Source organism: Peromyscus californicus, unplaced genomic scaffold (assembly GCF_007827085.1).
Source record: "Peromyscus californicus insignis strain IS unplaced genomic scaffold, ASM782708v3 Scaffold_22__1_contigs__length_63687245, whole genome shotgun sequence".
NCBI lineage: Eukaryota > Metazoa > Chordata > Mammalia > Rodentia > Cricetidae > Peromyscus > Peromyscus californicus.
Window position 1 is genome coordinate 63,576,718 of NW_026294525.1, and position 23,089 is coordinate 63,599,806.

The 23,089-nt window shown below is 44.6% G+C and overlaps 1 protein-coding gene across 1 annotated transcript in view; it reads right to left on the reverse strand.

Annotated features, from left to right (window-relative positions):
• Nucleotides 1–23,089, reverse strand: part of Crybg1 (crystallin beta-gamma domain containing 1) — a 112,401-nt gene that overhangs the window by 56,567 nt on the left and 32,745 nt on the right. The gene's annotated exons all lie outside the window — the stretch shown is intronic.

The window sequence follows — 23,089 nt, forward strand, 5'->3', positions numbered from 1 at the left end:
GAGGGGCGCCAGGAAAAACAACCAGCGGCTTTCTGGAAAACAACAGGAAAACACCTGGGCTTAACCCAAGCAAAGGTACAGGAATGCAGCACCTGGCCCCGCCCGGCGGGGTCGCGCTCACCCAATGGGGCCCGCGTGCCTGCTTTCAAACCGCGCGGGCGGCAGAGCGCCGTCCCGCCCCTTCCCAGCTCACCCCGGGGCTTCACCTGGGAATCTGAGTCCCGGGCTGAGGGGGCGGGGCAGGCGGCGGGCACCTCCCACGGAAGGAGGATCCTGGAAAGCTAGCCTGGCTAACACCGCCTGTGGGGTCGGGTGGGGGAGCTACAATCCCTACCCGGACTTGCAAATCCTCAACCAGCTTGCTGCAGATCAGTGGAAAGCAAGGACGCCCCGCAAAGGGGTCAGCGACCGACCGGGAGTGGTGGGTTAGGGGGTTGTGGGGCTGGAAAGGGGAGGGAGCCGAGAGCCACTCTTGGCTCCCTGGCAGCTTGTGAATCTTATCTGCCCAACTTACCCAAACCTCTTACCTAAGGACAGTTCCTTAAGAGGCAACCCTTAAACTAAAAACGCAGGTGAGAGCCTAAGCCCTGAGGAGGCAGGCAGTTCAGGGTGATACTGATTCTCCACTGAGGGATTCCTGCGGCAGTCGACGCAGATCCTTTCATCTGAGCTACAAGCGCAGCCAAGGGAGTTCGGGGATTGTGGGAAAATGTAAAAAGCCTGGGTAGTAAGTGCACGCGATCAAGAGTGAACACGCATCTGTTGGGGCAGTCTGGCAGCGTTAGGTCGTGTAACCCGGTTGCAGCCTAGTGAGGTAATGTGTTACCTACAGTGATGGGGAAAGATGTCCAAAGGCTGGGACCCAAACAAAATGTGCTGGGGGGCAGGGCCAATAAAGTCAGAATTCACACCCATACCCTCCAGTTCAACTAGGGCCCTTCTAGTCTATCACAAAGGACACACGGGTGCAGAGGGGACCCGGAAACCCCAGTAGCCCCAGGTAAAAACCCCAGGCTACCCAGACCCAGAGTCAGTGCTCCAGGGTGGCTGAGATGAGATCAGATAGGTTCACCAGAGAGCTGCGACAGAGGAGACTGATAAAAGAAGAAGCCACCCAGAGCTCCCGGGACTGGTGGGATATATATATATATATATATATATATATATATATATATATATATATATATATATATATATATATATATATATATATATATATATATATATCCATAGCTGCCTAGCCCGGGAAGTCCGTCCAGCTCTGAAAATAGAGCCCTTTGTTTCTGTGCCCGGACAGGCCATCAAGCAGACTCTGAAAAAGTGGACAGGAAAACAGGCTTGAGTCTTTTGGCCCAATTCCAGTCCCTGTCAAAATTGAACAACAACTGCATGTATCACTCTGTCCTAGTGATGTTGCAACCCATGTTTCCCAGGCCGTGAAGCCGCCCCAGCAGCCTTCTTTATTTCGTGTAAGTGTCCCAACCCCCAACCCTCAATCTTAGTTGCAGTTGCTGTTTATAAAGCCAGTGGCTTGATCTTCAACTCATTATCGACTATTTGTTCCCTTACACCCCAGAGGAGTAGCCTATTTTTTACTTGTTGGACAGTTCTGTTGAATTTTCAAGAATTTTAGTTTGGGTTTGCTTATACTAGCACTTTTATAACAACTTCATTCAGAAGAGCCCCAAACTGGAAACACTTGAAGTGTTTGTTGTTCATCGCCTGGTGACCGGATATACAAATTGTGGTAGGTACCTCGTCTATGCAACAGATTAGCACTCAACAGTAAAAAGAGACAAGCTTTTGACATGCAAGGATGTGGCTCATTCTCCAAAGCCTTATGCTAACTGGAGGTGAGGAAGTAACCCCGCTGGCCTAGCCTGTGTGAGTCTCTGTGTTCAGTCCCCAGTACTATCACCAGAAAACCTTTCAAGGGTAGTCAGAAAGGTCCTCTATTGATTGTGGTGATGGTTACACATATACATAGCTTTCAACGCTCCTCAAGCTGTACAGTTAAAATGGGTAGACTGGCTGCGCCATCATATACAAGTTGCCCAGGTACTCAGGAGAATAAAGCAAGAGGACAAGTCTGTGTGATGGAGCACCCTTGGAATGCCAACACTCGGGAGGCAGAGACAAGGCGGATGGCCACTAGTTCTGGTCAGACTGGTCTATATAAGGACTTCTAGGACAGCCAGGGCTACATAGCAAGACCCTCTCTCAAAAAACAAACAGAAAAGCCAAAAGTGTAAGGTGTGCTCATGTGTAATCCCAGCACTTGAGACAGAAGCAGGAGAATCAGGAGTTCAAGGTCATCCTTGACTACTAAGTTGGTTCAAGACCAGTCTGGTCTACATGAAGCTGTGTCTCAAAAGAATAAGATGAAACAATACAAAGGTGAGTTTGTTCCTAACTTGTTAAATGTAAGTTATATCTTTTTTTTTTTTTTTTTTTTTTTTTTGGTTTTTCGAGACAGGGTTTCTCTGTGTTGCTTTGCGCCTTTCCTGGAACTCGATTTGGAGACCAGGCTAGCCTCGAACTCACAGAGATCCGCCTGGCTCTGCCTCCCGAGTGCTGAGATTAAAGGCATGCGCTACCACCGCCTGACTGTAAGTTATATCTTAATAAAGTTGTTTTAAAGTTAAGCTTTCTCCTGGGAAGTAAGAAACACATAGTGTGTCAGATGCACAGGAGTGTGGGAGCCCTCGAGTCATCTCAGAGGCTCCTCTCTTATAGACAAGATTTCTGAAAGAGACCAGCCCTGGAGGGACTCAGGAGCCGTCTGAGAGGGACCAGCTGAACAGGGCTCACAGGCCCCATTCATTCTGTTAAAGAAAGTTCTCAGTCTTTGAAGAACATCTCCTTTTTTAAGTAAGTTACACATTTCTTTACAGCCAGAGATCGTTACTGTCCAGTGATCATGGTCTGACAGATAAAGCACCAAACACCAGGGACAGAGAGTGAACTTAGGGTTTAGCGTCTTAAATCTAAGGTAGGGGCGCACAGACCCTGCACCTTGTCCTTAGCCCTGCCAGGAAGAAGAATGTTTGCAGAGAAGGGCCTGGGACCTATCAGGATGCTTCATGCCCCCTTGGAGTATGCCCACCTCAACTCTCCCCTCCTGTGGACCTAGGGGTGATCCTGGGGTGCCCTGAGGCTGGATATTCCCAGGTTTGATGTCCTCAGAGCCTATGCTTTGGGGCTTGGCATTTGTTCCAGTGAAGGACTTCTTTTTCTGAATAGATTATATCTATCTGTCTGTCTATCTATCTATCTATCTATCTATCTATCTATCTATCTATCTATCTATCTATTATCTATAGCTTTACTATGTGATTTAAAAAAATAGAGAGGTTAGAAATGTTTTGTTTTTTGTTTTTTAATTTTGCCCCCTGGAATCGAATCCAGGGCCCTGTACAGGTCTGGACTTCTGAGCTATACTGCCCTCCAAAATATAGGTATAAGCTACTTTAGTCTTCAACTATCAAAAGGAAAAAAAAAAAGTTAGAAAATTCCTTCAGTAGAAGTAAGAAATACCTACCGCTAAGGAAGTTACTCGGCTTACCCAGCATGCATGAAACATTGGGTCCCATCCCCAGCAGTGCCATAGAAAGTGGACATAGTGGTGCATGCTGGTCATCCCAGCATTTGGGAAATAGAGGCAGGAAGATCAGGAGTTCAAGGTCATCCTTGATTACACACGGTGTTTGAGGCCAGTCTTGGGTAAATAAGACCCTGTCGATTATTTTTAAAGTAAATATCTTAGAACCATGTGACAGCTAACTAAAGAACAGAGATAGGGAGGGGAGGGAATGGAGAGAAAAAAGAAACAGTCCACAGCTGGACAGAAAACCTCTGAGCACTGCGTTGGGGAAAGAAATACACAAAAAAACCAAGGAAGATCTTTCACCCTTTTGATTGCTGTTTGGGTTTGGTTTGGATGTAGGATATCACAGCCCTGGTTAGCCTTGTACTTGATAAGTAGTCCAGTGCAACCTCAGAATTAAAATTAAAACTGCGGGCGGGAGAGATGGCTCAGCGGTTAAGAGCATTGATTGCACTTCTGAGGTCCTGAGTTCAATTCCCAGCAACCACATGGTGGCTCACAACCATCTGTAATGAGATCTGGTGCCCTCTTCTGGCTTGCAGGGATATGTGCAGACAGAACACTGTATACATAATAAATAAATAAATCTTTAAAAAAAAAGTTTAAAAAAATAAAATTAAATTAAAACTGCGTTTCCCCACACTAAGTGTATCACTGACTATCATCTCAATACAGTTTCAGAGGGAGAGGAAATTACATCCAAGAAGGATCCAGATCTGGATCTTAGATATTACAGACCTGGCTTTGGATTAGACACTTAACCTGTTAATCACCTATCAGCTTCTCTTCCTTCTTGATATTGCTTGTGCTAATGTATGTGGCCCAATCTAAATATATACAGATAATGTAAAGAAATGGAATGTTCACTAACTAGACTTATTAAGTACTGATATTTTTCAAATTTTAACTTTAATTGTTTCTATCATATATAATCCAGGTCCTGTTCTCAGAATATAGCCTTAATAATTTAGCCATTTCTGGGATGAGGGTCTGAGGGTCCTTGTTTGTTTGTTTTAATGGGTTTTTGTTGATTTGTTTGGTTGGGTTTGTTTTGGGGTTTTTGTTTGTTTGGTTGCTTGGTTTTGAGGCGGAGTTTCACTGTATTGCCAAAGTTGACCTTGAACTTGTTGGGCTCAAGAGCTTCGCCTCTGGAGTACCTGGAACTACAGTTAGTGACTTTTTAGTGGTTCAGAGGTAGAACAAAGACGCTCTATTGTTACATTTGAGCTTTGACAGCAATTTCTCCCAAGGCCGTTGCAGACCGTGACACGCGCTGGTCAGTGGGAGGGAGGCCTCTGATGGAGCAGCACATGGAGTTGTTCCATGCAACTGCTTTTGATCTACAGTCCAATTCAAATGGTGTAATCAGTACCATGTTAGGCCTTTCTCTCCATCATCTTTCCTCGCAGCCTCCCTGCCTGGAACGCTTGCTGGATCCATTGCTTGGCCCTTCCAATATCCGCTCCATCTCTGCCACTTTGTCCTCTTGTACTTTCTGAGTCTATCTTCTACCCCTTCGCAGTCTCATGACACGCACTCCCTCACTTACCCCTCCATGTTTTTTCTAATAATGTCATGAGAGCCCAACAACAACCACATCCTACTGTGAAAAATCAGTTGTACTACTCTGTTTTTTAAAAAAGTGACAGAACCTTCCGTTCATGTCTCTTCTCTTTAATTTCCATACTTAGTGATGTCCAAAACAGAGGTGCTACCGGTACATACGCTTTCATTTAGGAAGAGTTAAATGTCCACTCTTCTGATGAGTTTCTTTTCAAAGGCAGAGTCCCAGCTGGGGGTGCAACTCAATGACAGAGCTCTTGTCTGGCATGCTCAGTGTCCTGGGTTTGGTCCCCAGAGCTCCCCCAAAAAGACATCAGCAAGTAACTGAAAAGAGAGCTGCTATGAACTGCTGAAATCATAATATACCACTCCTGGGCATGTGGGCATGCACCCAAAGGCATCTCAGTCAGCATACATCGCATGGACACTCACATGGTGGAGTTTTATTCCATAGCAAAGAAGAATGAAATCATGTCATTGGCAAGGAAATAGACGGGACAGGAAGTCATGTTAAGGGCACTGAGCTAGACATGGATAAGTAAATATTACAAGTATTCTCTTAAATGTGGAATCCAGATATATGACATGAAAGTCATGGATCTATCTGGGGGTAAAAGAGAGGGCAATGGAGATTATGAGCAGTACAATGAAAAAACCTATCCTATATGAAAATGTTTCGACAAAGTCCATTTTCTCAAACACTGACTAAAAAGTTAATAAAGGTAAATAAAAAGCAGCTTTCTGGTTTCAGGAAAGAATTGTCTTCAGATCATTTATATTTGGTTGGTTCGATTTCACTTTCTGATACAGGGTCTCAGAGCTCTGGCTAGCCTTAAACTTTTGATCCTCCTTCCTACACATCCCAAGTGTTGGGAATAATAGGTGTTTGCTACCTCACCTGACTTAGATCATTTATGGTTTTTCCAGAGCCAGAGTGGAATCCAATTATTTAAAGCCATCAAAACTGGTTGTTGTTGGTTTTTTTGTTTTGTTTTGTATTTGTTTTTGAGACAGGATCTCACACTTCAGTCCAGGCTTGGAACTGTCTATATAGTCCAGGCTGGCCTCAAGTTTTGGCAATAGTCCTACCTCAGTCTATTAAGTGCTGGATTACGGGCATGGGCATCCACACCCGGGTAAGCCACTGACACTTGATCAATAAAAAGAAGAATCTTTGAATTGTGAAATAATTTTCTCATCAATTTCACTAATAATGATTGATCAGAATCTACTTTATATCATAAGTTTCTCTTTACCCTAGAAAGGTAAACCATGGTCCAAAAAGACAAATTTCCTAAACATGACTCTGCTTTTCTAAACATTGATTCCATACCTTTTCCTGTTTGGCATTACAATCCATTATTAGACACCAGACTTACTGTATGATGTGATCTGACGTAGTACCGTTGTACCACTGCGTCCCGCCCCTGTGCCTTGCTTGTCCCTAGGCCTGGCTGTGCTGGCAGGCCTAGGGAGTAGCTAGCAGGTCAGCCCACTCCTGGGGTGGAGCTCTGCTTCAGGACTGTTAGCAGTATAAAGTGTGTTCTGGGTATGCCTGCTGGCTCACCCCACTCTGCCCTTGTGTGTGTGCCTCACCCCGACTGTAATGGAATATAGAAACCGAAGCCCTTGCCCTTTACTTTTGATTAGGCTCCGCTGGTGGGAGGCCCTGACAGGAGAGACTGGAGTGGGGGTAAGGCGTTATTTCCCCCTCTCCTCCAGCTAGGCCCTCCGTAGTAACTATGCTGGCTTTGATCATGGCTTCCTCCTCCTCTTGCCCTTCCAGACCCACAATGAGAAAGGGCCCCAGCAGTGCCAGCTGAGCACTCACTAGTCCTTCCCAGGGGTTCAACATGATTTTCTGGAGCTGAAGTAGGTACAACTGAAAATGCGGTAGATACGGTGATGGGCTGTGATGTTCACTCGAGGCTGAGGTGGGGGAATTGTGAGTTCTGGACAGTGGGACCCAGTCTCAAAATATCAAAACCAACAGAAAAGAAAAAGGAAAAGATGAGTGAAGGCAGGAAGGAAAGAAGTGGACGGGAAGAGGAGGGAGGAAGAAGAAAAGGAAAAGAAACACAAGCTTCTGGATTGCAGATTTAGACACAGACACTTGGAAGAGGCCGTGTGGCTGAAGAACTTGAGCTGAATCATCTTGAAGTGACCTTGGCTTCCAATCTCACCCACACTTTGCAATGGCCTCTCAGTGATTTCCTCAGTTATCCAAGTCAGTGTGTTTCCCGGGCGGGGACCCCCAACCCCAATACTGTCTACCTAATTAGAAGTAGCAGATAACCCAGAATGTCTCCTTCAGTATAAACTAAACAGTCTCCCAGATACCTTCTTTTTTCTCACAAAGATAACTGTCAGGCTGAATTGATTTGTGTTGCGATGGAGATACGCAATCCTAATTTGGTGATTTTTTTCTCCCTTGTGCACAGTGTGTGGCTAAAGGAGACACAGGAATTTGACATTTAAAGCCCAGGTATATATTGCTTAACCTGTGCTTGTCCTGACTACATAATTAAATGACTAACCAGTGAGTTTCTAACTAAAGTTTAGCCAAACAGGGAAGAATGGTCTGGATAGCAACTCCTGCCAAAGATCAAGAGTAATTGCAATACTGCAAGTACTCATGGAGTCCTGGAGTTAAGCACCAAGGGAGCAAGGACTGGTTTTAGCCAGCAATCCATTTCTAAAGGACAGGAGGGAGACTCGGAAGACGCTGGTGGGCGGAGTGAGCAACAGCAGCGAGACCAGCCTGGCTTAGCTGCACTCAGGCTGGACAGGGGCAGCGTGCCAGGAGGAGGTGGAGAGAGCTGGAGAGAGCGGGCAGCCATACAGAGAAACAGACAAGCACTGCGGCTTCAGGCTGCCTCTGAGATGCCGAGGGACCTTGAGAACGCCTAACTTAAGGCGAGTTTAAGCACATTTTAAATGTGGCAGAACATAGTGGACTTATTTCTAGAAAATGGAAAAAGGTTTACGTTTCCAATGAACACATACTAGAATACGCACCCAAATAATATGCATTAGCATAACTGAGAAATTCCCTAATTTCCTGAAATTTCCAGAAGAATTATTAACTTTTTAGCAAACTTTTTCCTATTCTATTCTGTCCTGTTCTGCCCTAGTTGAACTGACAGGAACTTACTATGTAGTTCAGGGTGTCTCAAAACTCACACTCCTCCTGCCTCAGACTCCTGGGTAGTGAGATTACAAGTGTGTGCCATCACACTCAGCTAGTAATTTTCAGGAAATGAAACAGAAAGCTGTTGAGTGTACACCTGGCATCCCAACTCTCAGGAGACTGAGGCAGGAATCGTTCAAGTTCCAGGCCAATTCCAATTGTATAACGAGACCTAGTGTCACAGAAAAGGAAGGGAGGAAGGAAGGAGGCAGAGAGGGGTGGAAAGAAGGAAAGAAAAGCCAGTGTGTGCTTTCATGAAGAGATCTTGGGAATACTAAGGGGTCAACCCATTTATCCTCTCAGAAATTCCACATCTAGGGGAGGGAAGGATGGCTCAGGAGGAAAGAATGCTTGCACAGGTCCTGAGTTTGGATCCCAGCACACACTTTAAAAAGGCTGGGTGTGTCTGAGGAATGTGGCTTATCACTGTTGATGAACATTTAAATCTGTTATGGCTAGGACAAACCGAAACCAGAAGCCCACTTTTATATTAATTTGTGTATACAAACTGTGTAAGTTCACAACTTATGTAGATGATGGATTTAGAAGACAAGAACCTCCCAGAGTGACCGTCTTTGTCTCTCCATATGTGGTACAGGACTTCCGTTTCCATAGCTGCAGCCTCTTCCATTTTCCTCCATAGCACTCATCCTTACACAAAGGTATGGCATTTTGTTGTTGTTTCTTTGTTTGTTTTACATAATTCTTTATTGACCCTTCGGAAATTTCACATCATGCACCCCCATCCTGCTCATCTCCCAGTCCCTCCATATCTGCCCCACACTTCTGCAGCATGCCCCCCCCCCAGTTAATTAAAAACAAAACAAAACAAACAAGAAAACCCAACTGGCTCCTGTATCTCTCCAGCACCTCTTCATCCACCCTAGTGGCACCGGGAGCTGCGGTGTGTCACTCAGTCCACCCTTTTGTCCAACAGCCCCACCCGAGAAATGTTCATTGCAATGAGTTTGCTCTGCTTCAGGACCCCTGGCACACCATCATCGCTGGGCCGTCATCGAAACCCCCCTCAGATATCCCACCCTGACACATGGAGATCCTGCAGCTATCATTCTGCAGGACCAGTCCCTTTCTGTACTACAGCAGGTCACAGATGGGGTAGATGATAGGGTGGGCCAACCCAAGGCCCAGGATATGGGTCTGGGTGGTAGCCGAGCTGGTCAGTCTGGGCCACTGGGACTGTCCCTTCAGGCAAGGGGCAGAGCCAGTTCTCCTAGGCCTATGCATTGTTCCTACGCATGGTTCCTATGACCCCCCTGTGGTAACATAAGACATGGACATCAGCCCAGACCCTGGCTGCTGTTGGGCCATTGACCCAGACATGGTCCTCCTTAGCAGCCCAGGCTTGGATGTCACCATGGCCCCAGGTGGCAGCACAGGCCACTTGGATTGTTATGGGCCTCTTGACATCGAGGCCCTCAGATGACAGCATGGCCCTACATGGTGGCCCAGACCCCTGGCATCAGCATGGCCTTTGATGGTATCAGGAGCCATGGACATCAACTCAGACCCTGGCTATGGTAGGGCCATGGACCCAGACATGGTCCTCAGCAGCAGCTCTGGCCTGGACAACTCCATGACCCCAGATGGCAGCAGGGAGCACTCAGATTGGCATGGCCCTGGCAGCAACAAGGCCCTCAGGAGGGTATGGCGGTATTTGGTATTTGTATGCTGGGACTCTTTGCTGTTTGCCCTATGAGGAGAGGAACATAATCTTGTTCAGCCTCCAGGCCCCTGTCTTTTATTAGTGCTTGGTGCCAATAAGCACTGAATACACATTTCTAGTTAGATGAACACAGCATCATCATTTTCTAGAACGCTCTTACTCTCCAACCTAGCAAGAGGCAGAGTGCAGTGTGTAATGGAGCCCCAGCAGGAACCAGCCTCACTGTAGTGGTAGTCTCTGATGATGATTTCCCCAAATTCTGGTTCTGAAATACTTGTCCTCCGGGTGTGCTAAGAACCAAGTGAAACACCTAACACTATTTCTGGGGAAGAATGAGGAGCTAGGGAAGGGGGCAGACCACTGTTCCAGTTTGGATCTGGAGGGACCCCAAAGGCTTGGTCCCCACCCTGGTGCTGTTGGGAGGTCCTGGGAGGATTAAAGAGGTAGGATCTTGTGAAAAGTCTTTCGGTCACTGGGTTACTGGGTGCATATCCTTAAAAGGTGATTGTCTTTCCCACTCAGCCATGAGCCGACTGGTTTTACTTTCTGTGTGTTCCCTGACACAGTGCTTGGCCACAAGCCTAAAAGTCACAGGCAGCTAATCACAGACTGGAACTTTCAAAACTGGGAGCCAGAAAAACAAAACAAAACAAAAACAAAAAACCCTCTTCTCTTAATGAGCTGATTTATCTTGGGTATGATCACAAAAAGCTGCTGGACTGGCCTGGTAGCACATGGCCAGCCTGGGGCACATGGCAAGTTCCAGAGCAGCCTGGGTTACAAAGCAACAAGCAAGCAAGAAGGCAAAGATGGAAACCATAAAAGAAATACGCATTAATATTGGCAAGTCAGAACCACACATAAGGTCAAAAAGGAAAGTTCCCAAATACCTGCTATTGCTACATTACCCCTCAGGTTTTTAGTGAACTATATAATACCGTTTCATATGTACCATTTGGTATCCTCATCTGTCACTGAGTTCATGTTATTAAATACAATTCTATATTAATATTAATCACTGCACTAAATTCTACCATGTCCACCATGCCCACTATGCCCACCATGCCCACCATGCCCATCGTACCCATCACGCCTTGGACGATGGTTTATTTACTCTCAATGTGTTGCAGGAGGCGAAAAGGACTGCCGCTTCTCTGTACACAGATCTTGAATTATTTTCACGGGAAACATTTCTAATTAGTCACCAAGGGAACAAACTTGTAAAAACTGAACAGAACAATCCCTATCCCGGAGAGGCAGGAAACGGGAACTCCCACACACTGGTGGCCACTGTGAAAACTGCCGTGGATAACCACGAAAAGCTCAGCATTCCTCATGAAATAATTCTGCTCCTCCTATACGCCTTAGGACAAAAAGTCCTCAAGAAAATTGATTTTAGAATCCCTTGACATTCTTAGAAATGAAGGACCACACAATTCTTGTTTAGGTAGATTTTTATCTATCAATGGTTGGGTTAGAAATTCAGACAAAGCCAGGTATGGTGGCACATGTCTATAATTCCAGCACTAAGGAGGTAAAGGCAAGTGGATCTCTGAGTTCAGGACTACCTTGGTATACCTATTGAGTTGTTCAACAATACACAGGGCATCCTTTGGTCATCAGAACAAGACACCACTACATATTATGTTGACTGGTTGGGTTTCCACTCTACACTCATAAGGGCAGAGGAGTGAAAAGGGGCATGATATTTAGCAGGATCACATAACCATTTTGACATTGCCAAGTTTCCCAAAATACCTCAGGAAGTCCCAAGGGCCCTAAGACCTTGCTATGAGAACAGTGACCCTTGAGAAGTCTGTGTGTGGTTCCAGGACACAGACACAAGGACTCTCACAGCAGTAGTGCTTGTTAAAATTCCCAATCAATGACCAGCAAAGCTTTCATAAAGTAGAATACCCCCCCAGCAAGAGAGGCAACACCTTCAGCTGTCCACTATCCGCGGATGAGTTTTGTGAGTACAATGGCTTGGTTTTGTTCTGTTTTTGTTTTATTTATTTGTTTTGTGGCAGGTGCTGACACTGTAGCCCAGGGTGATCTGGAGCTAACTATATAACCCATTTGAGAGACTGAGGCCTCCCCTCTTAAACGCTAGGAATGCATTTAATGGTGTGTGTGGCATAAATATGATATAGGTGAGACTCTAGCATAAAATTCCTTTTATATGAAATTCAGGAACACAAAAACTAAATTATATTGTCTTGGGGTATGCTTACAGGTAGTAAATCATAAGAAAAAAACATAGATATGGCTATCATAGCATTTAAGATAATAGGTATTAGGGCTGGATAGATGGCTCAGTAATTAAGAACTCTGGCTGCTCTTCCGAGGACCCTGGTTCAACTCCCAGCACCCACATGGTGGACAACAACTGTAACTCCAGTTCCAGAGGATCCAATGCCCTCTTCTGGCATCCACGGGTATTGCATGCATGTGGGGCACAGACATACATACAGGCAAAACACCTATACACATAAAAACTTCTTAAATAAATAAAATAAATAGTTAAGAATATCATGGTTATTTCTTTGTGATGTAGCTCCTTATTTAAAATTTTACTACTTTATCATGGATACTTCTCATTAACTTTTAATTTTCAAAATATAGCATTAATGCATTGTATGTCTTGATTACTGAGTGTTTGCTGTTCTTCACTCTCTGGTTTTGTTTTTATTTATTTATTAGTGGGTTTTGGTGCTCCTCGGTCACTCTGGACCTGGCCTTGGTGATGAGAGAGTGCTGATCAGAGACCAGGAGGAAGTAGCAACATCCTATTTCCTAGGCTGTTTCTAATTACAGCAGTGCCTGCTTCATAATTATCCATTATATTCCACATTTAAATTTTACACACTTTTCTGATGCAAGCTATATTTCACAATAACTAGGAGCATGCATTTCTTTGGTTTCAAAAGGCAATGAATGTGTGTCCTATACTAATTGGCCTTTTAATTTTTCTCTTTTGTGATTTCAGTAACCATACTTAAAAACCTGTCTTGTGCCTGGGACCTCTTAATGGCCCTGTGAGGGGATAGATACCATTCTCACTTCACACCCAAGGAAACTGCCCAAGCTTGCCTAGCAGGGTTCACAGGCTGTTGTAGATCAATGGCTTAGTACATTTTAGGTGTTTATGATTATACACTATTACAAGGGTTAACCAAAAGATCAGGAATTTCACTGACTACATTTTAAATGCTTTTAAAAGTTCATGATCACGATGCCCTTAAACCTACATGTTTAATTTGTTTTTAAATTGGCAAATTATTTAAAAAAGCCATTTGACCTGGGGGTTGGAAAGATGGCTCAGCGGTTAAGAGCATTGGCAACTCTTCCAGAGGTCCCGAGTTCAATTCCCAGCAACCATGTGGTGGCTCACAGCCATCTCTAATGAATGAGATCTGATGTCCTCTTCTGGCATGGAGATTGCCTAAGACACAAAAAGAACTGAAAAGCGATGTCTGCTGCAGGAAGGTGAGGCCATCAGGAAGGAAACAGCTGTGAGGACGGAACTAGCCCCTGAGGCAGCTCATCGGAGCCCCGAGAGGCTCTCAGGAATCACCAAGCTGCTTTCAACTTTTTGGACACAACATTTAAGTTGATCGATGTAAGGATTTTCATACATCATCCAATATCTGTTTCTGGTCCTTGGATCTGCCAGCCGGCTCTTCCCTTACTTTCTTTCCACTGGCAGGAAGACGGGTTTGCTTCCCCCACCATAGTTTTTATTTAGTTCCTTCCATGAGGCTAGCTTGGCAGAGGTGGGATGGGGCAGGTGGCTGAAGAGGCTGGGAGCCTGTGTGTTTGGGGAGTGAGGAGACTGTGAGAATCACGATGAAAGTAAGATGTTTCATCACCTCTCATCACTGTACTGGCAGGCAGTGTGAGCTCAGATGCCTTCTCTCTGCCTCGGCCTGTGTGTCTGGATTGCATTTGCAAAGCCCGCTCCTGCGCTCCTGTACGGGCTTGAGGCAGACAAGTCTGCACACCCAGACTTTCCCGCACAGTGCCAGCCATGATTATGCCTGGAGACATGGGCAACAGGCTCTGCCCATTTCAACATTTCAAATTAAAATTCAGTTGTCATCCTCACTAGCCATATGCTCCTAGTACTTCTAGTGTGGGGTGCTAATACTTGGCACGTTTCCCTGTATCTTTAATCTCGTAGTACAGACATTCAACACAGAAACAGCTTTCAGAATGATCAGCCTGGCCAATTTACCTCCCAGCCCAGCCCAAGCTCACCTAGCAGCATTCACAGACTGAACTGCTCAGCACAGCTTCCGGAGTTGGGCCCTAATAGGATGATTGACTAAAACATCAGAAATTTCACTTACTAAAGTTTTCAAATGCTTTTGATGAATCGTATTCGTGATGTTCTTAAACTTACATGGTGGATTTTTTTTTTAATTGGCAAATAATTTTGAAAATTTATGTTTCGTTTTGTTTTGTTTGTTTTGGTAAAGTGTAAGATATTAGTTCCTTTAAGATGTCTGAGAAAAGATCAAGAAAGAGGTCTAATGAGATGGCTCAGCTGGTCAAGATGCTTGCCACCAAGGACGAGGACCTGAGTTCTATCCCTGAGACTCAGAGGGTGAAGAAGAGAACTGACTATTGCAAATTGCATTCTAACCTCCTCAGGCGTGCATGACGAGTGCACGCGCACACACACACACACACACACACACACACACACACACACACACACTAAAATAAAAGTTTTTTAAAAAGGAAGGTTAAGAACTCAAACCTAAATTTGAAGTCTGTCTTCTAAAATACCAAATGACAGGAAAGAGTTGAGTTCTAACAGAAAACAGACACCAAAGCCCACCATGCCCTTGGGTTTAATGTTCACACCTGTGCGATGAAACCAGCGTAGCAAAGTTGAACAGGTCTTATATAAGTGTCCTTTTCCCTAAAAGTTAACAAGATCGCTCTTTTTCTCTTAGCTGAATCCTTAGCAATTCTTGAATGATAGGTTGTAACAAGCCAAGATGTTCCCATAACACTCTGTGTCCTAATAAACCTGGTTTGGGGAAAGCATGTGCAATACATAATAACTTGTTACCGGGCAGGCGGTGAGAGCAGCAGGGCAGCCAACGCCCACTGGAGACACATTTGAAAGATAGCCTACACCTGAGACGGATGCGTAATAGTGTTTTAACGTCTGCCCCCGAGAAAAAGAAAATCAACACCAACTCTCAAAACATTTCTTCCCCACTAGTGGCACTCCCCCCTCCCCCTCCCCCTGCCCCAAAGAGCTGATACCGGTTTGTCTTTGGAATCTGAAAAGAGGACAGGGATAGGAACTGGGTAAAAGGATTAACTAAGTCCTACTAGTACACCCAAGAGCAGGATTACAAATCAACATGAGAATGGCCGATGGCTGATGGCCGGAACCCAGATGTATTTAACAAGAGTAGCTTGCTAATGATCCCGATTAGATTGCTAATGTCATAAACACCTGAGAACTGGATAGTGTGAACCACAGGAGCACATCCAGGATGCTGCATTCCTCTGACAATCAAAGGTATGTGGTTCCCACCGTATTATTCCTCCTATTCATAATTGCTCAAGACTTTCAAAAGCAAAGAATTTGCCAGATTGAGACAATAAAACACGTTGTGAAGTTAATCGATGGCATTCGTATCACTACCATATAAGTTAAAAAAACGAGGTCTCGGGCAACGGAGAGACAAGACTCTGGTCATCGCTTACCATACTGTCGCCTCTTCTCCACTCCCTATGGATACAGCAAAAGAGCACGCTTGCAGCCCGGCTGGCATCCCCACTGTGGTCTTCTCACCACAGCCCAACCTGTCCACCCTCCAGTCTGCCCTGTTCAGCTCTGGCCAGCTGACTCTCGCCGCCGCCGCCGCCGCCGCCGCCGCCGCCGCCGCCGCCGCCGCCGCCGCCGCCGCCGCCGGAGCTCAGGCTCAGACACTGACAGTTCCTGTGAAAAGCTCATTTATTAAGGGTGTGTTTGATTCCAGAGTTGAGAGGGTTAAGGAGGTGCGCCCTTCTCTGGGTGTGACACTAAGCCAAACTTGCTGAAGAGCCAGCAGAGGAAGTAGTAAGCAGGTCGTTTGGGGAAAGTGGCCTGCATATATTAAACTCTAAAATTAAAACAAAACAAAAAAACTTGTGTGGGGGTGAATGAGACATATGAAGAGTGAAAGTTACAGCTTAGCTCTGATTTTTAATTCTCTGGTAAACAAAGTATATTGTCTTTAATACTGGGTTTTTATTTTTATTCTATATTGTTCTAATTCCAGTCTTATTTACTTATACTTTTTGGGTTTTTTTTTTACAAAGGTATAAATTATTTTCCATAAATCACATCTCTTGTAATATTACTAAAACGCATGCGGGGGGTGTTACATCATAGAAAGGGTAAAAATTACATCCAGTTACGAAGGGTAAGAAGTACATCCATTTAGTACCCAAATAACTGACACCTATATTCATCAATAAATCTAATCCAGTAATTATAAGTCATTGTAACATTCAGTCTAAAAGTGTTCAGTGTTTGGTGACCTTCTTTTGTTCCAGCAGCGCTCTTCATGTTTGTCGTTTTTGGGGGTAACATAGGTCAGAAATAAAACAGCTGTCTTGTTCCATCAGGAACAGAGTGTTAGAAACACCCGCTGGCTTGAGCCAGTGGCCGCACACACTCTGCCATGGTGAGTACATGTGAGATGGTCCTCATTTTATAAAGTTTTATTTCCAACCACAGTAGAAAGCATACAACACACACTTTACCATCTAAGCCGTTTTTAAGCATATAATTCCATAATGCTAACTATATTCATATTGCTTTGCAAAATACCATACAAAACTAAAATGGTATCTCTATTAAACAATGAGTCCCCAACTCTGCCCTCTGGCCCTCGAAACTGCCATCCTACATTCTGCCTGAGTCTGGCAACTTTGGGTATCACTCATATGGAGTTGTACGGTGTTTGTCTCTCTGTGACTGACTTATTTCCAAGCACAGTTACTTAGTACAAACTTGGCATGGGAGTGCAAGCTTGTAAACCCCAGCACTCAGGAGGTAGAAACTGGAGGATCAGGGATACAAGGCCAACCTCCTCTATGGAGCAAGGAGGCCAACCTGGGCTACAACAGATACTATCTCAGAACACAAAAAAACACCTACCAACCAAACATCATCAGCAACAAAACCACCCCACAATTACTTAGTATAACCTATCAAGGTTGACCCATGCTATTGCATATCATCTATTTCATTTATTCAATTAACAAGATCATCAGGCATTTATTGGTTGCCAGCTCTAGGAGTCACAACTCGGGTTACAAAACAAGGAATATGTGGAGGCTCATATTGTGGAGAAAACACAAGGAAATACTGTCATTTAGAAGTATGTATACAGATAAGACAGAAATGTAGTAGCAATAGCTGCCATTTAGGGATGGCACATGTAGAAAAATTTATGCTTTGTTAAGTAGATTAGCTGACTTAAAAAAACTTTTTCTTTCTTCCTTTTTAAAGAACTATTACAGCTTTTGTAAATTACTATTAACTTAACAAATTATTCTGTAGCTATCATATATATTAGAGATTATTATTATTATTATTATTATTGTTAGTGTGTGTGTGTGTATGTGTGTGTGTGTGTGTGTGTGTGTGTGTGTGTGTGTGTGTGTATGTGAAGGTACCTATGGAGGCCAGAGACACTGGAGCCTCCTGGAACTGGAGTTACAAGTGTCTGGGAGCTGCCTGATCTGGGAGCTGGGAACAGAATTCTGGTCCTCTGGGAAAGCATCAAGCACTCTTAACCCTTGAGCTCTCTCCCCAGCCTGTGCGACCATTTATACTAAAATTTTTAGATACTGTAAGAATATGTGACAACAAGGCCAGGGATGTGACTTAGCTAGCTGAGGGCTTGCTTAGCATGCATGAAGTTCTGGGTTCTACTGCCAGCGCTGCATAATAACGGGCAACACATAATCCCAACATTTGGGAGGCAGAGGCAGGAGGATAAGGTCAAGGTCATCCTTGGCTACATAGTGAGTTTGAGGCCAGCCCAAGTGACATGAGACTTTGTCTCAAAACAAACAAACAAAAACAAAAAAAGAAAGCAAAAAAACTAAAAACCAACCAACCAACCAATCAATCAAACAAACAAACAAACAAAAAACAGACAACATAACTTAAGGCAAGATTTATTCTATCCACTCAACCTGAACAAAAACTGCACAGAACATTAATGTGTGTATCCTGCTACCATGTTCTCACTCTGTGAGGAGCAAGCTAGATAGCTCATTTTTGCTTCTAGAAGCTTATAGATTTATCCATAAAACTACCGTCACTGTGCAAGCAGGTGTATAATTAAGTGTTCCAGTAGGTATAGAGACATTTGTAGCACTTGAGGAGTTCAAAGGGAAGGAGATTGGCATGGGTGAGCCTTGAAGCATTGGTTTAACAAGGCCTGGGTAGAGGGAAGGCACTCCAGGAGAGGGCAGGGCCTGAAGGAAGTTGGCCAAGTGAATTTAGGCACAGCAGTCAAACTAGAGTTATGGGGCACAGCAAAGGCTGGCAGGGCATCCTGGAAGGGTGAATAATAAAAGATCTCACTTGGGAAGAAGAGCCTTGAGAAACAAGTCAAGAAGCTGAGGTGTGAAATCCTGGGAAGCAGGAGCTCTCCTCAGGTTTCTGAGTAGGAAGTAACATGATATAAAGGACACTGGAAGAGGCTGAGCATTGCGGCCTCTCCTGGGTCCCACCGTTCAGACGTGAAGTGGAATGGGGACTGATGTGACCAGCAGTCGTGGGGCCAGAGGGAAGGAAAGAATGTTCAGTGAGGACGAAGACATTGGGAGAGAAGGATGAACCCAGTGGAACTCAGTGTAGTCACAAAGGCTGGAGGACAATGATGAGCTCCAGGGGTGGGCCAGGGGCAGCATGGGTCATGTGGAATTTAGGGGACAATTACTATCCTCAAGTGGAAGTATCCATAAACCACAGAAGTTTCACTCTCAAGACAATACATCTGCATTTAACCTGAACCCCAAATCAGTCACTATGGTCACAGTTTGATAAGGAAAATACAAGACTGTCTATAAATGGCACCCTTACATGGTGTGCTAGTATTACGTCAACTTGACATAAGCTAGAGACCTCTGAGAAGAAGGAGCCTCAGTTGAGAAAGTACTTCCATAAGATCAGGCTGTAGGCAGACTTATAAGGCATTTTCTTAATTAGTGATAAATGTGGGAGGGCCCAGCCCATTGTGAGTGGTGCTATTCTGGGGTGGTGGTCCTGGTTTTGGTAAGAAAGCAGGCTGAGCAAGCCATGGGGAATAAGCCGGTAAGCAGCTCTCCTTTACGGCCTCTGCATTAGTTCCTGCCTCGACTTCCTTCAATGATGGACAATGATGTAGAATTATAAGCAAAATAAATGCTTTCCTCCCCAAGTTGCTTTAGTCACAGTGTTGTATCACAGCAATAGAAACTCTAACATGGGATCCATGGCTAGAACTTAGGTCATTGGGTTCATGCAGGAAGTACCTTCACCCCTTGAGCCATCTCCCCAGCCCCAAATTAGATATTTTAAATCATAAGGGTCAGTTCATGCATGTGAGTGACTTTAATCTACCAGGGCCATAATGCAGGCACCTGGGGAATAACAAAAGAAAACAGGACATATTGGTAACCATGGTATCCACTATGAGTTTTGGAGAAATGGAAGAGAAGCTGTCGAGGCAGGGTTAGGACTTATGAGGACACAAACTTACATGTGAATAACTTTGTGACATAGAGACAGAGGTGTGATTGTCCCTCCAAGTGGAAGGGTGCCCCAAGTCTATTTGGAGAGCTGCTCATGGAGCACTTTGGTGGCTAATTCACAAAGATCCCATGGTGTTGTCCAGAAAGTACACAGTGGTCATGAGAAGTACACATGGTCAGCAGGCGTTGGAGGAGGAAAAGCACATGTATGCAACAAAAAGCATCGAGTGTTTGGATCTCCAAGCATGTTGAAAGGCTGACTGTTTTCTTGGTTTAGAAGAGAGAGAAAGCAGGGAGTTCTGGTCTACACCTGTAATCACTTAAAAGGCAGAGGCAGGATTAAACATTCCAGGTCAGGACGAACAAAAAGTTACTTTTGTTTAAATAATACTTTATTATCTGTCTCTGTGTGTATCTGCGCACGATGCATACATTCATGTGTCAGAGTACAAACGTAGGGGTCAGAGGACAATTTGCAGTCAGTTTTTTCCTTTACCATGTGAGTCCCAGGGAGCAAAGTCACTTGGGTCATCAGGCCTGGCAGCAAGAGCCTTTATCCACTGACTGGCAGATATTGATGGATTAGCTGGACCACAGCCTGTGAATCATTCTAATAAATCTTCTTTATATATATGTATGTATATTCTATTAGTTCTGTTACTCTAGAGAACCCTGACTAATAACTGACTAATATATATACACACACATAGATATAAAAAAAAAAGTTAAAAAATTGTCAAGCATAGTGACACAGTTATAATTGAGAGGTGGGAGCAGAAGGTCAAGAGTTCAAGGTCAGCCTGGGCTACATCAGACATTGTCTCAAAACAAACAAGCAAGCAAACAACACAGAGGTAAGGAAGGTCCTTTACTCTATCTTTTATATTTTGTTGCTTTGTTTTAACATTTTAAAAATTTTATTTCATACGTATGAGTATTTTGTCTGCATGTATGTCTGTGTACCACATTCATGCCTGGTGACCTAAGAGGCCAGAAGAAGGCATCAGATACCCTGGAACTGTAGTCACAGATGGTTGTGTACCACCACGTGGGTACTGGGAATGGAACTTGGGATCTTCTCAAGGGCAACAAATGCTCTTAACCACTGACCCACCTCTCCAGCCTGTTGCTATGTTTTGATATAAGATTTCATGTAGCCCAGGCTAGTTTCACACTGAGTATGTAGCTGAGAATTACCTTGAACTCCTGGTTCCCCTTTCTCCACCCTCTGAGTGCTGGGGTTAGCAGTATGCATGACCATGCCCAGCTTCCTCACTGTCTTTTCTAAAGCTGGCATATCTGTCTCTCAGCTTCTTGCTTTCTTATTTACAATAAACACCCAGTCTTTTCCCACCTAGGAACACCCCAGGTGTCTTTACTAATGAAAGGGAAATTTTATTCTTTCCAGTAAAACAGCAATTCTTTTCATTTTTATAGGAGGCTGGGCTGAGTACAGAGTGACACACCCAGTATCATTCACAAATTTACACTGCTTTCTCCCACATGAAGGGCACATACCTAGAATCTAATTATGCTTCAACACAGAAAATAGCTTCAAATTTCTGGTGTGTTTTAGGAAAGAGATAACCAAAATGTGATGTCCCTTGAGCAGGGAATTTTTAAAATATATTTTTAAATAGGCTTTTGTCAGAATAAGAAATAGAGATCTTTAGGAGGGCAAAAGAATATCAGTTTGGGTATCGGAAAGTGGACTTTAGTGAGAGGAAAAGGCCAGTGAGGATTTTCTAGTATGTGGAATGACTAAAGACATTTTATCAGCAGCAGACAGCAGTGCCGTTTCCAGTGGTTTGCATGCTGTGCCAAGCCTCAGTAAAAGTCTACTGTGCTTGTAGAATCATAGTAAGATAGTGGTGCTTTGGGAAAAATCAGGAAGGAAACTGGTTCCAGGCACAGGTGACTGTGGTAACAGGAAGGAGAAAGAGAGCGAGAAGAGGTGGTCTCAGGGAGGGACAGCAGCAAGCAGTGAGGGGTGGAGGAGAACTGACTTTGCCTGGCGTGTGGAATGGGAATTTCCATCACGACTGGTGTTCGTGGATGTCTGGGAGTCTCAGGGCATAGCAGACAATATATATGTGCACTCTATTTTCATAAGCTGTAACTGTGAGGGTTAGGTCAACTATGTCTCATGAATTTGGTAAGTATTTTATAGACCTAAAGTCATTGAAGGTAAAGAGGTGCATATTACTGTTTTAGTTTTTGTGGTGGTTTGAAGCTGTCACCTGTCGTAGAGGGCATTTGAATATTTAGTCTCCAGTTGGTGGCACTATTTGGCAGTATCTTAGCGTTCTACTGCTGTGAAGAGATACCATGACCAAGACAAGTTTTATAAAGGAAAGCACTTAATTGGGGGCTTGCTTATAGTTTCAGAGGGTTAGTTCATTATCATCATGGTGGGAGGTGTGGTGGCAGGCAGGGAAGTGTGGTGCTGGAGCAGTAGCAGAAATCTTTACATCCTGGGGTGGGGGCGGAGAAGGGAAGGAGAGGGAGAGGGAGAGAGACTCAGTCATGGGGTGGGCTTCTGAAACCTCAGAGTCCACTCCTAGTAACACACCCTTTTCCAACAAGGCCACACCTCCTAGTCCTTCCCAGACAGTCACCTGGGGACTAAGCATGCACATATATGAGCCTATGAGGGACATCTCATTTAAACCATCACAGGCAATTTAGGAGATGTGGCCTTGCTGGAGGAAGTACATCACTGGGGGTAGGATTTGAGGTTTCAAAAGCCACACGCCTTCAGTAGACTCTCTCTGCTTCCTGTTTGTGGTTGGAGATGTAAGCTCAGCTCTGTTTCAGGCTCTAGTCGCTATTGCTGCCAAGTTCCCCTGTGCTGATGGTGGAACCGCAAACCCCACATCAACCCTTCCTTCTCCAAGTCGCCTTGGTCATTGTGGGAGACAAGCTGGGAGACCAGCTCCCACATTTTACCCCAGGGTACTCTTGAGGGGTGAGGGATAAGAGATTTGAATAGAGAGGAGAGAAACAGAAACATGGGATAGCCTCGGGAGGGCCTGGCTGCTAACCTACCAGCACAGTCTATCTCTTCTAAAGAGCTATTTATAGTAATGCCAAGGGGTGGAGCAAAAGACCTCCCCCTGCACAACCAAGTGCAGACTCTTTCCAGTCACCTGGTAACCACACACGTGGTCAAGCAATCCTCTAATGCAGCCCTGCTGGGTAAAGCAAGCTCAGATCTCATTAGGAAACCTTTGTGGGCCTCCACAGGTCATGATGTTTTATCACAGCAATATGAAAATAA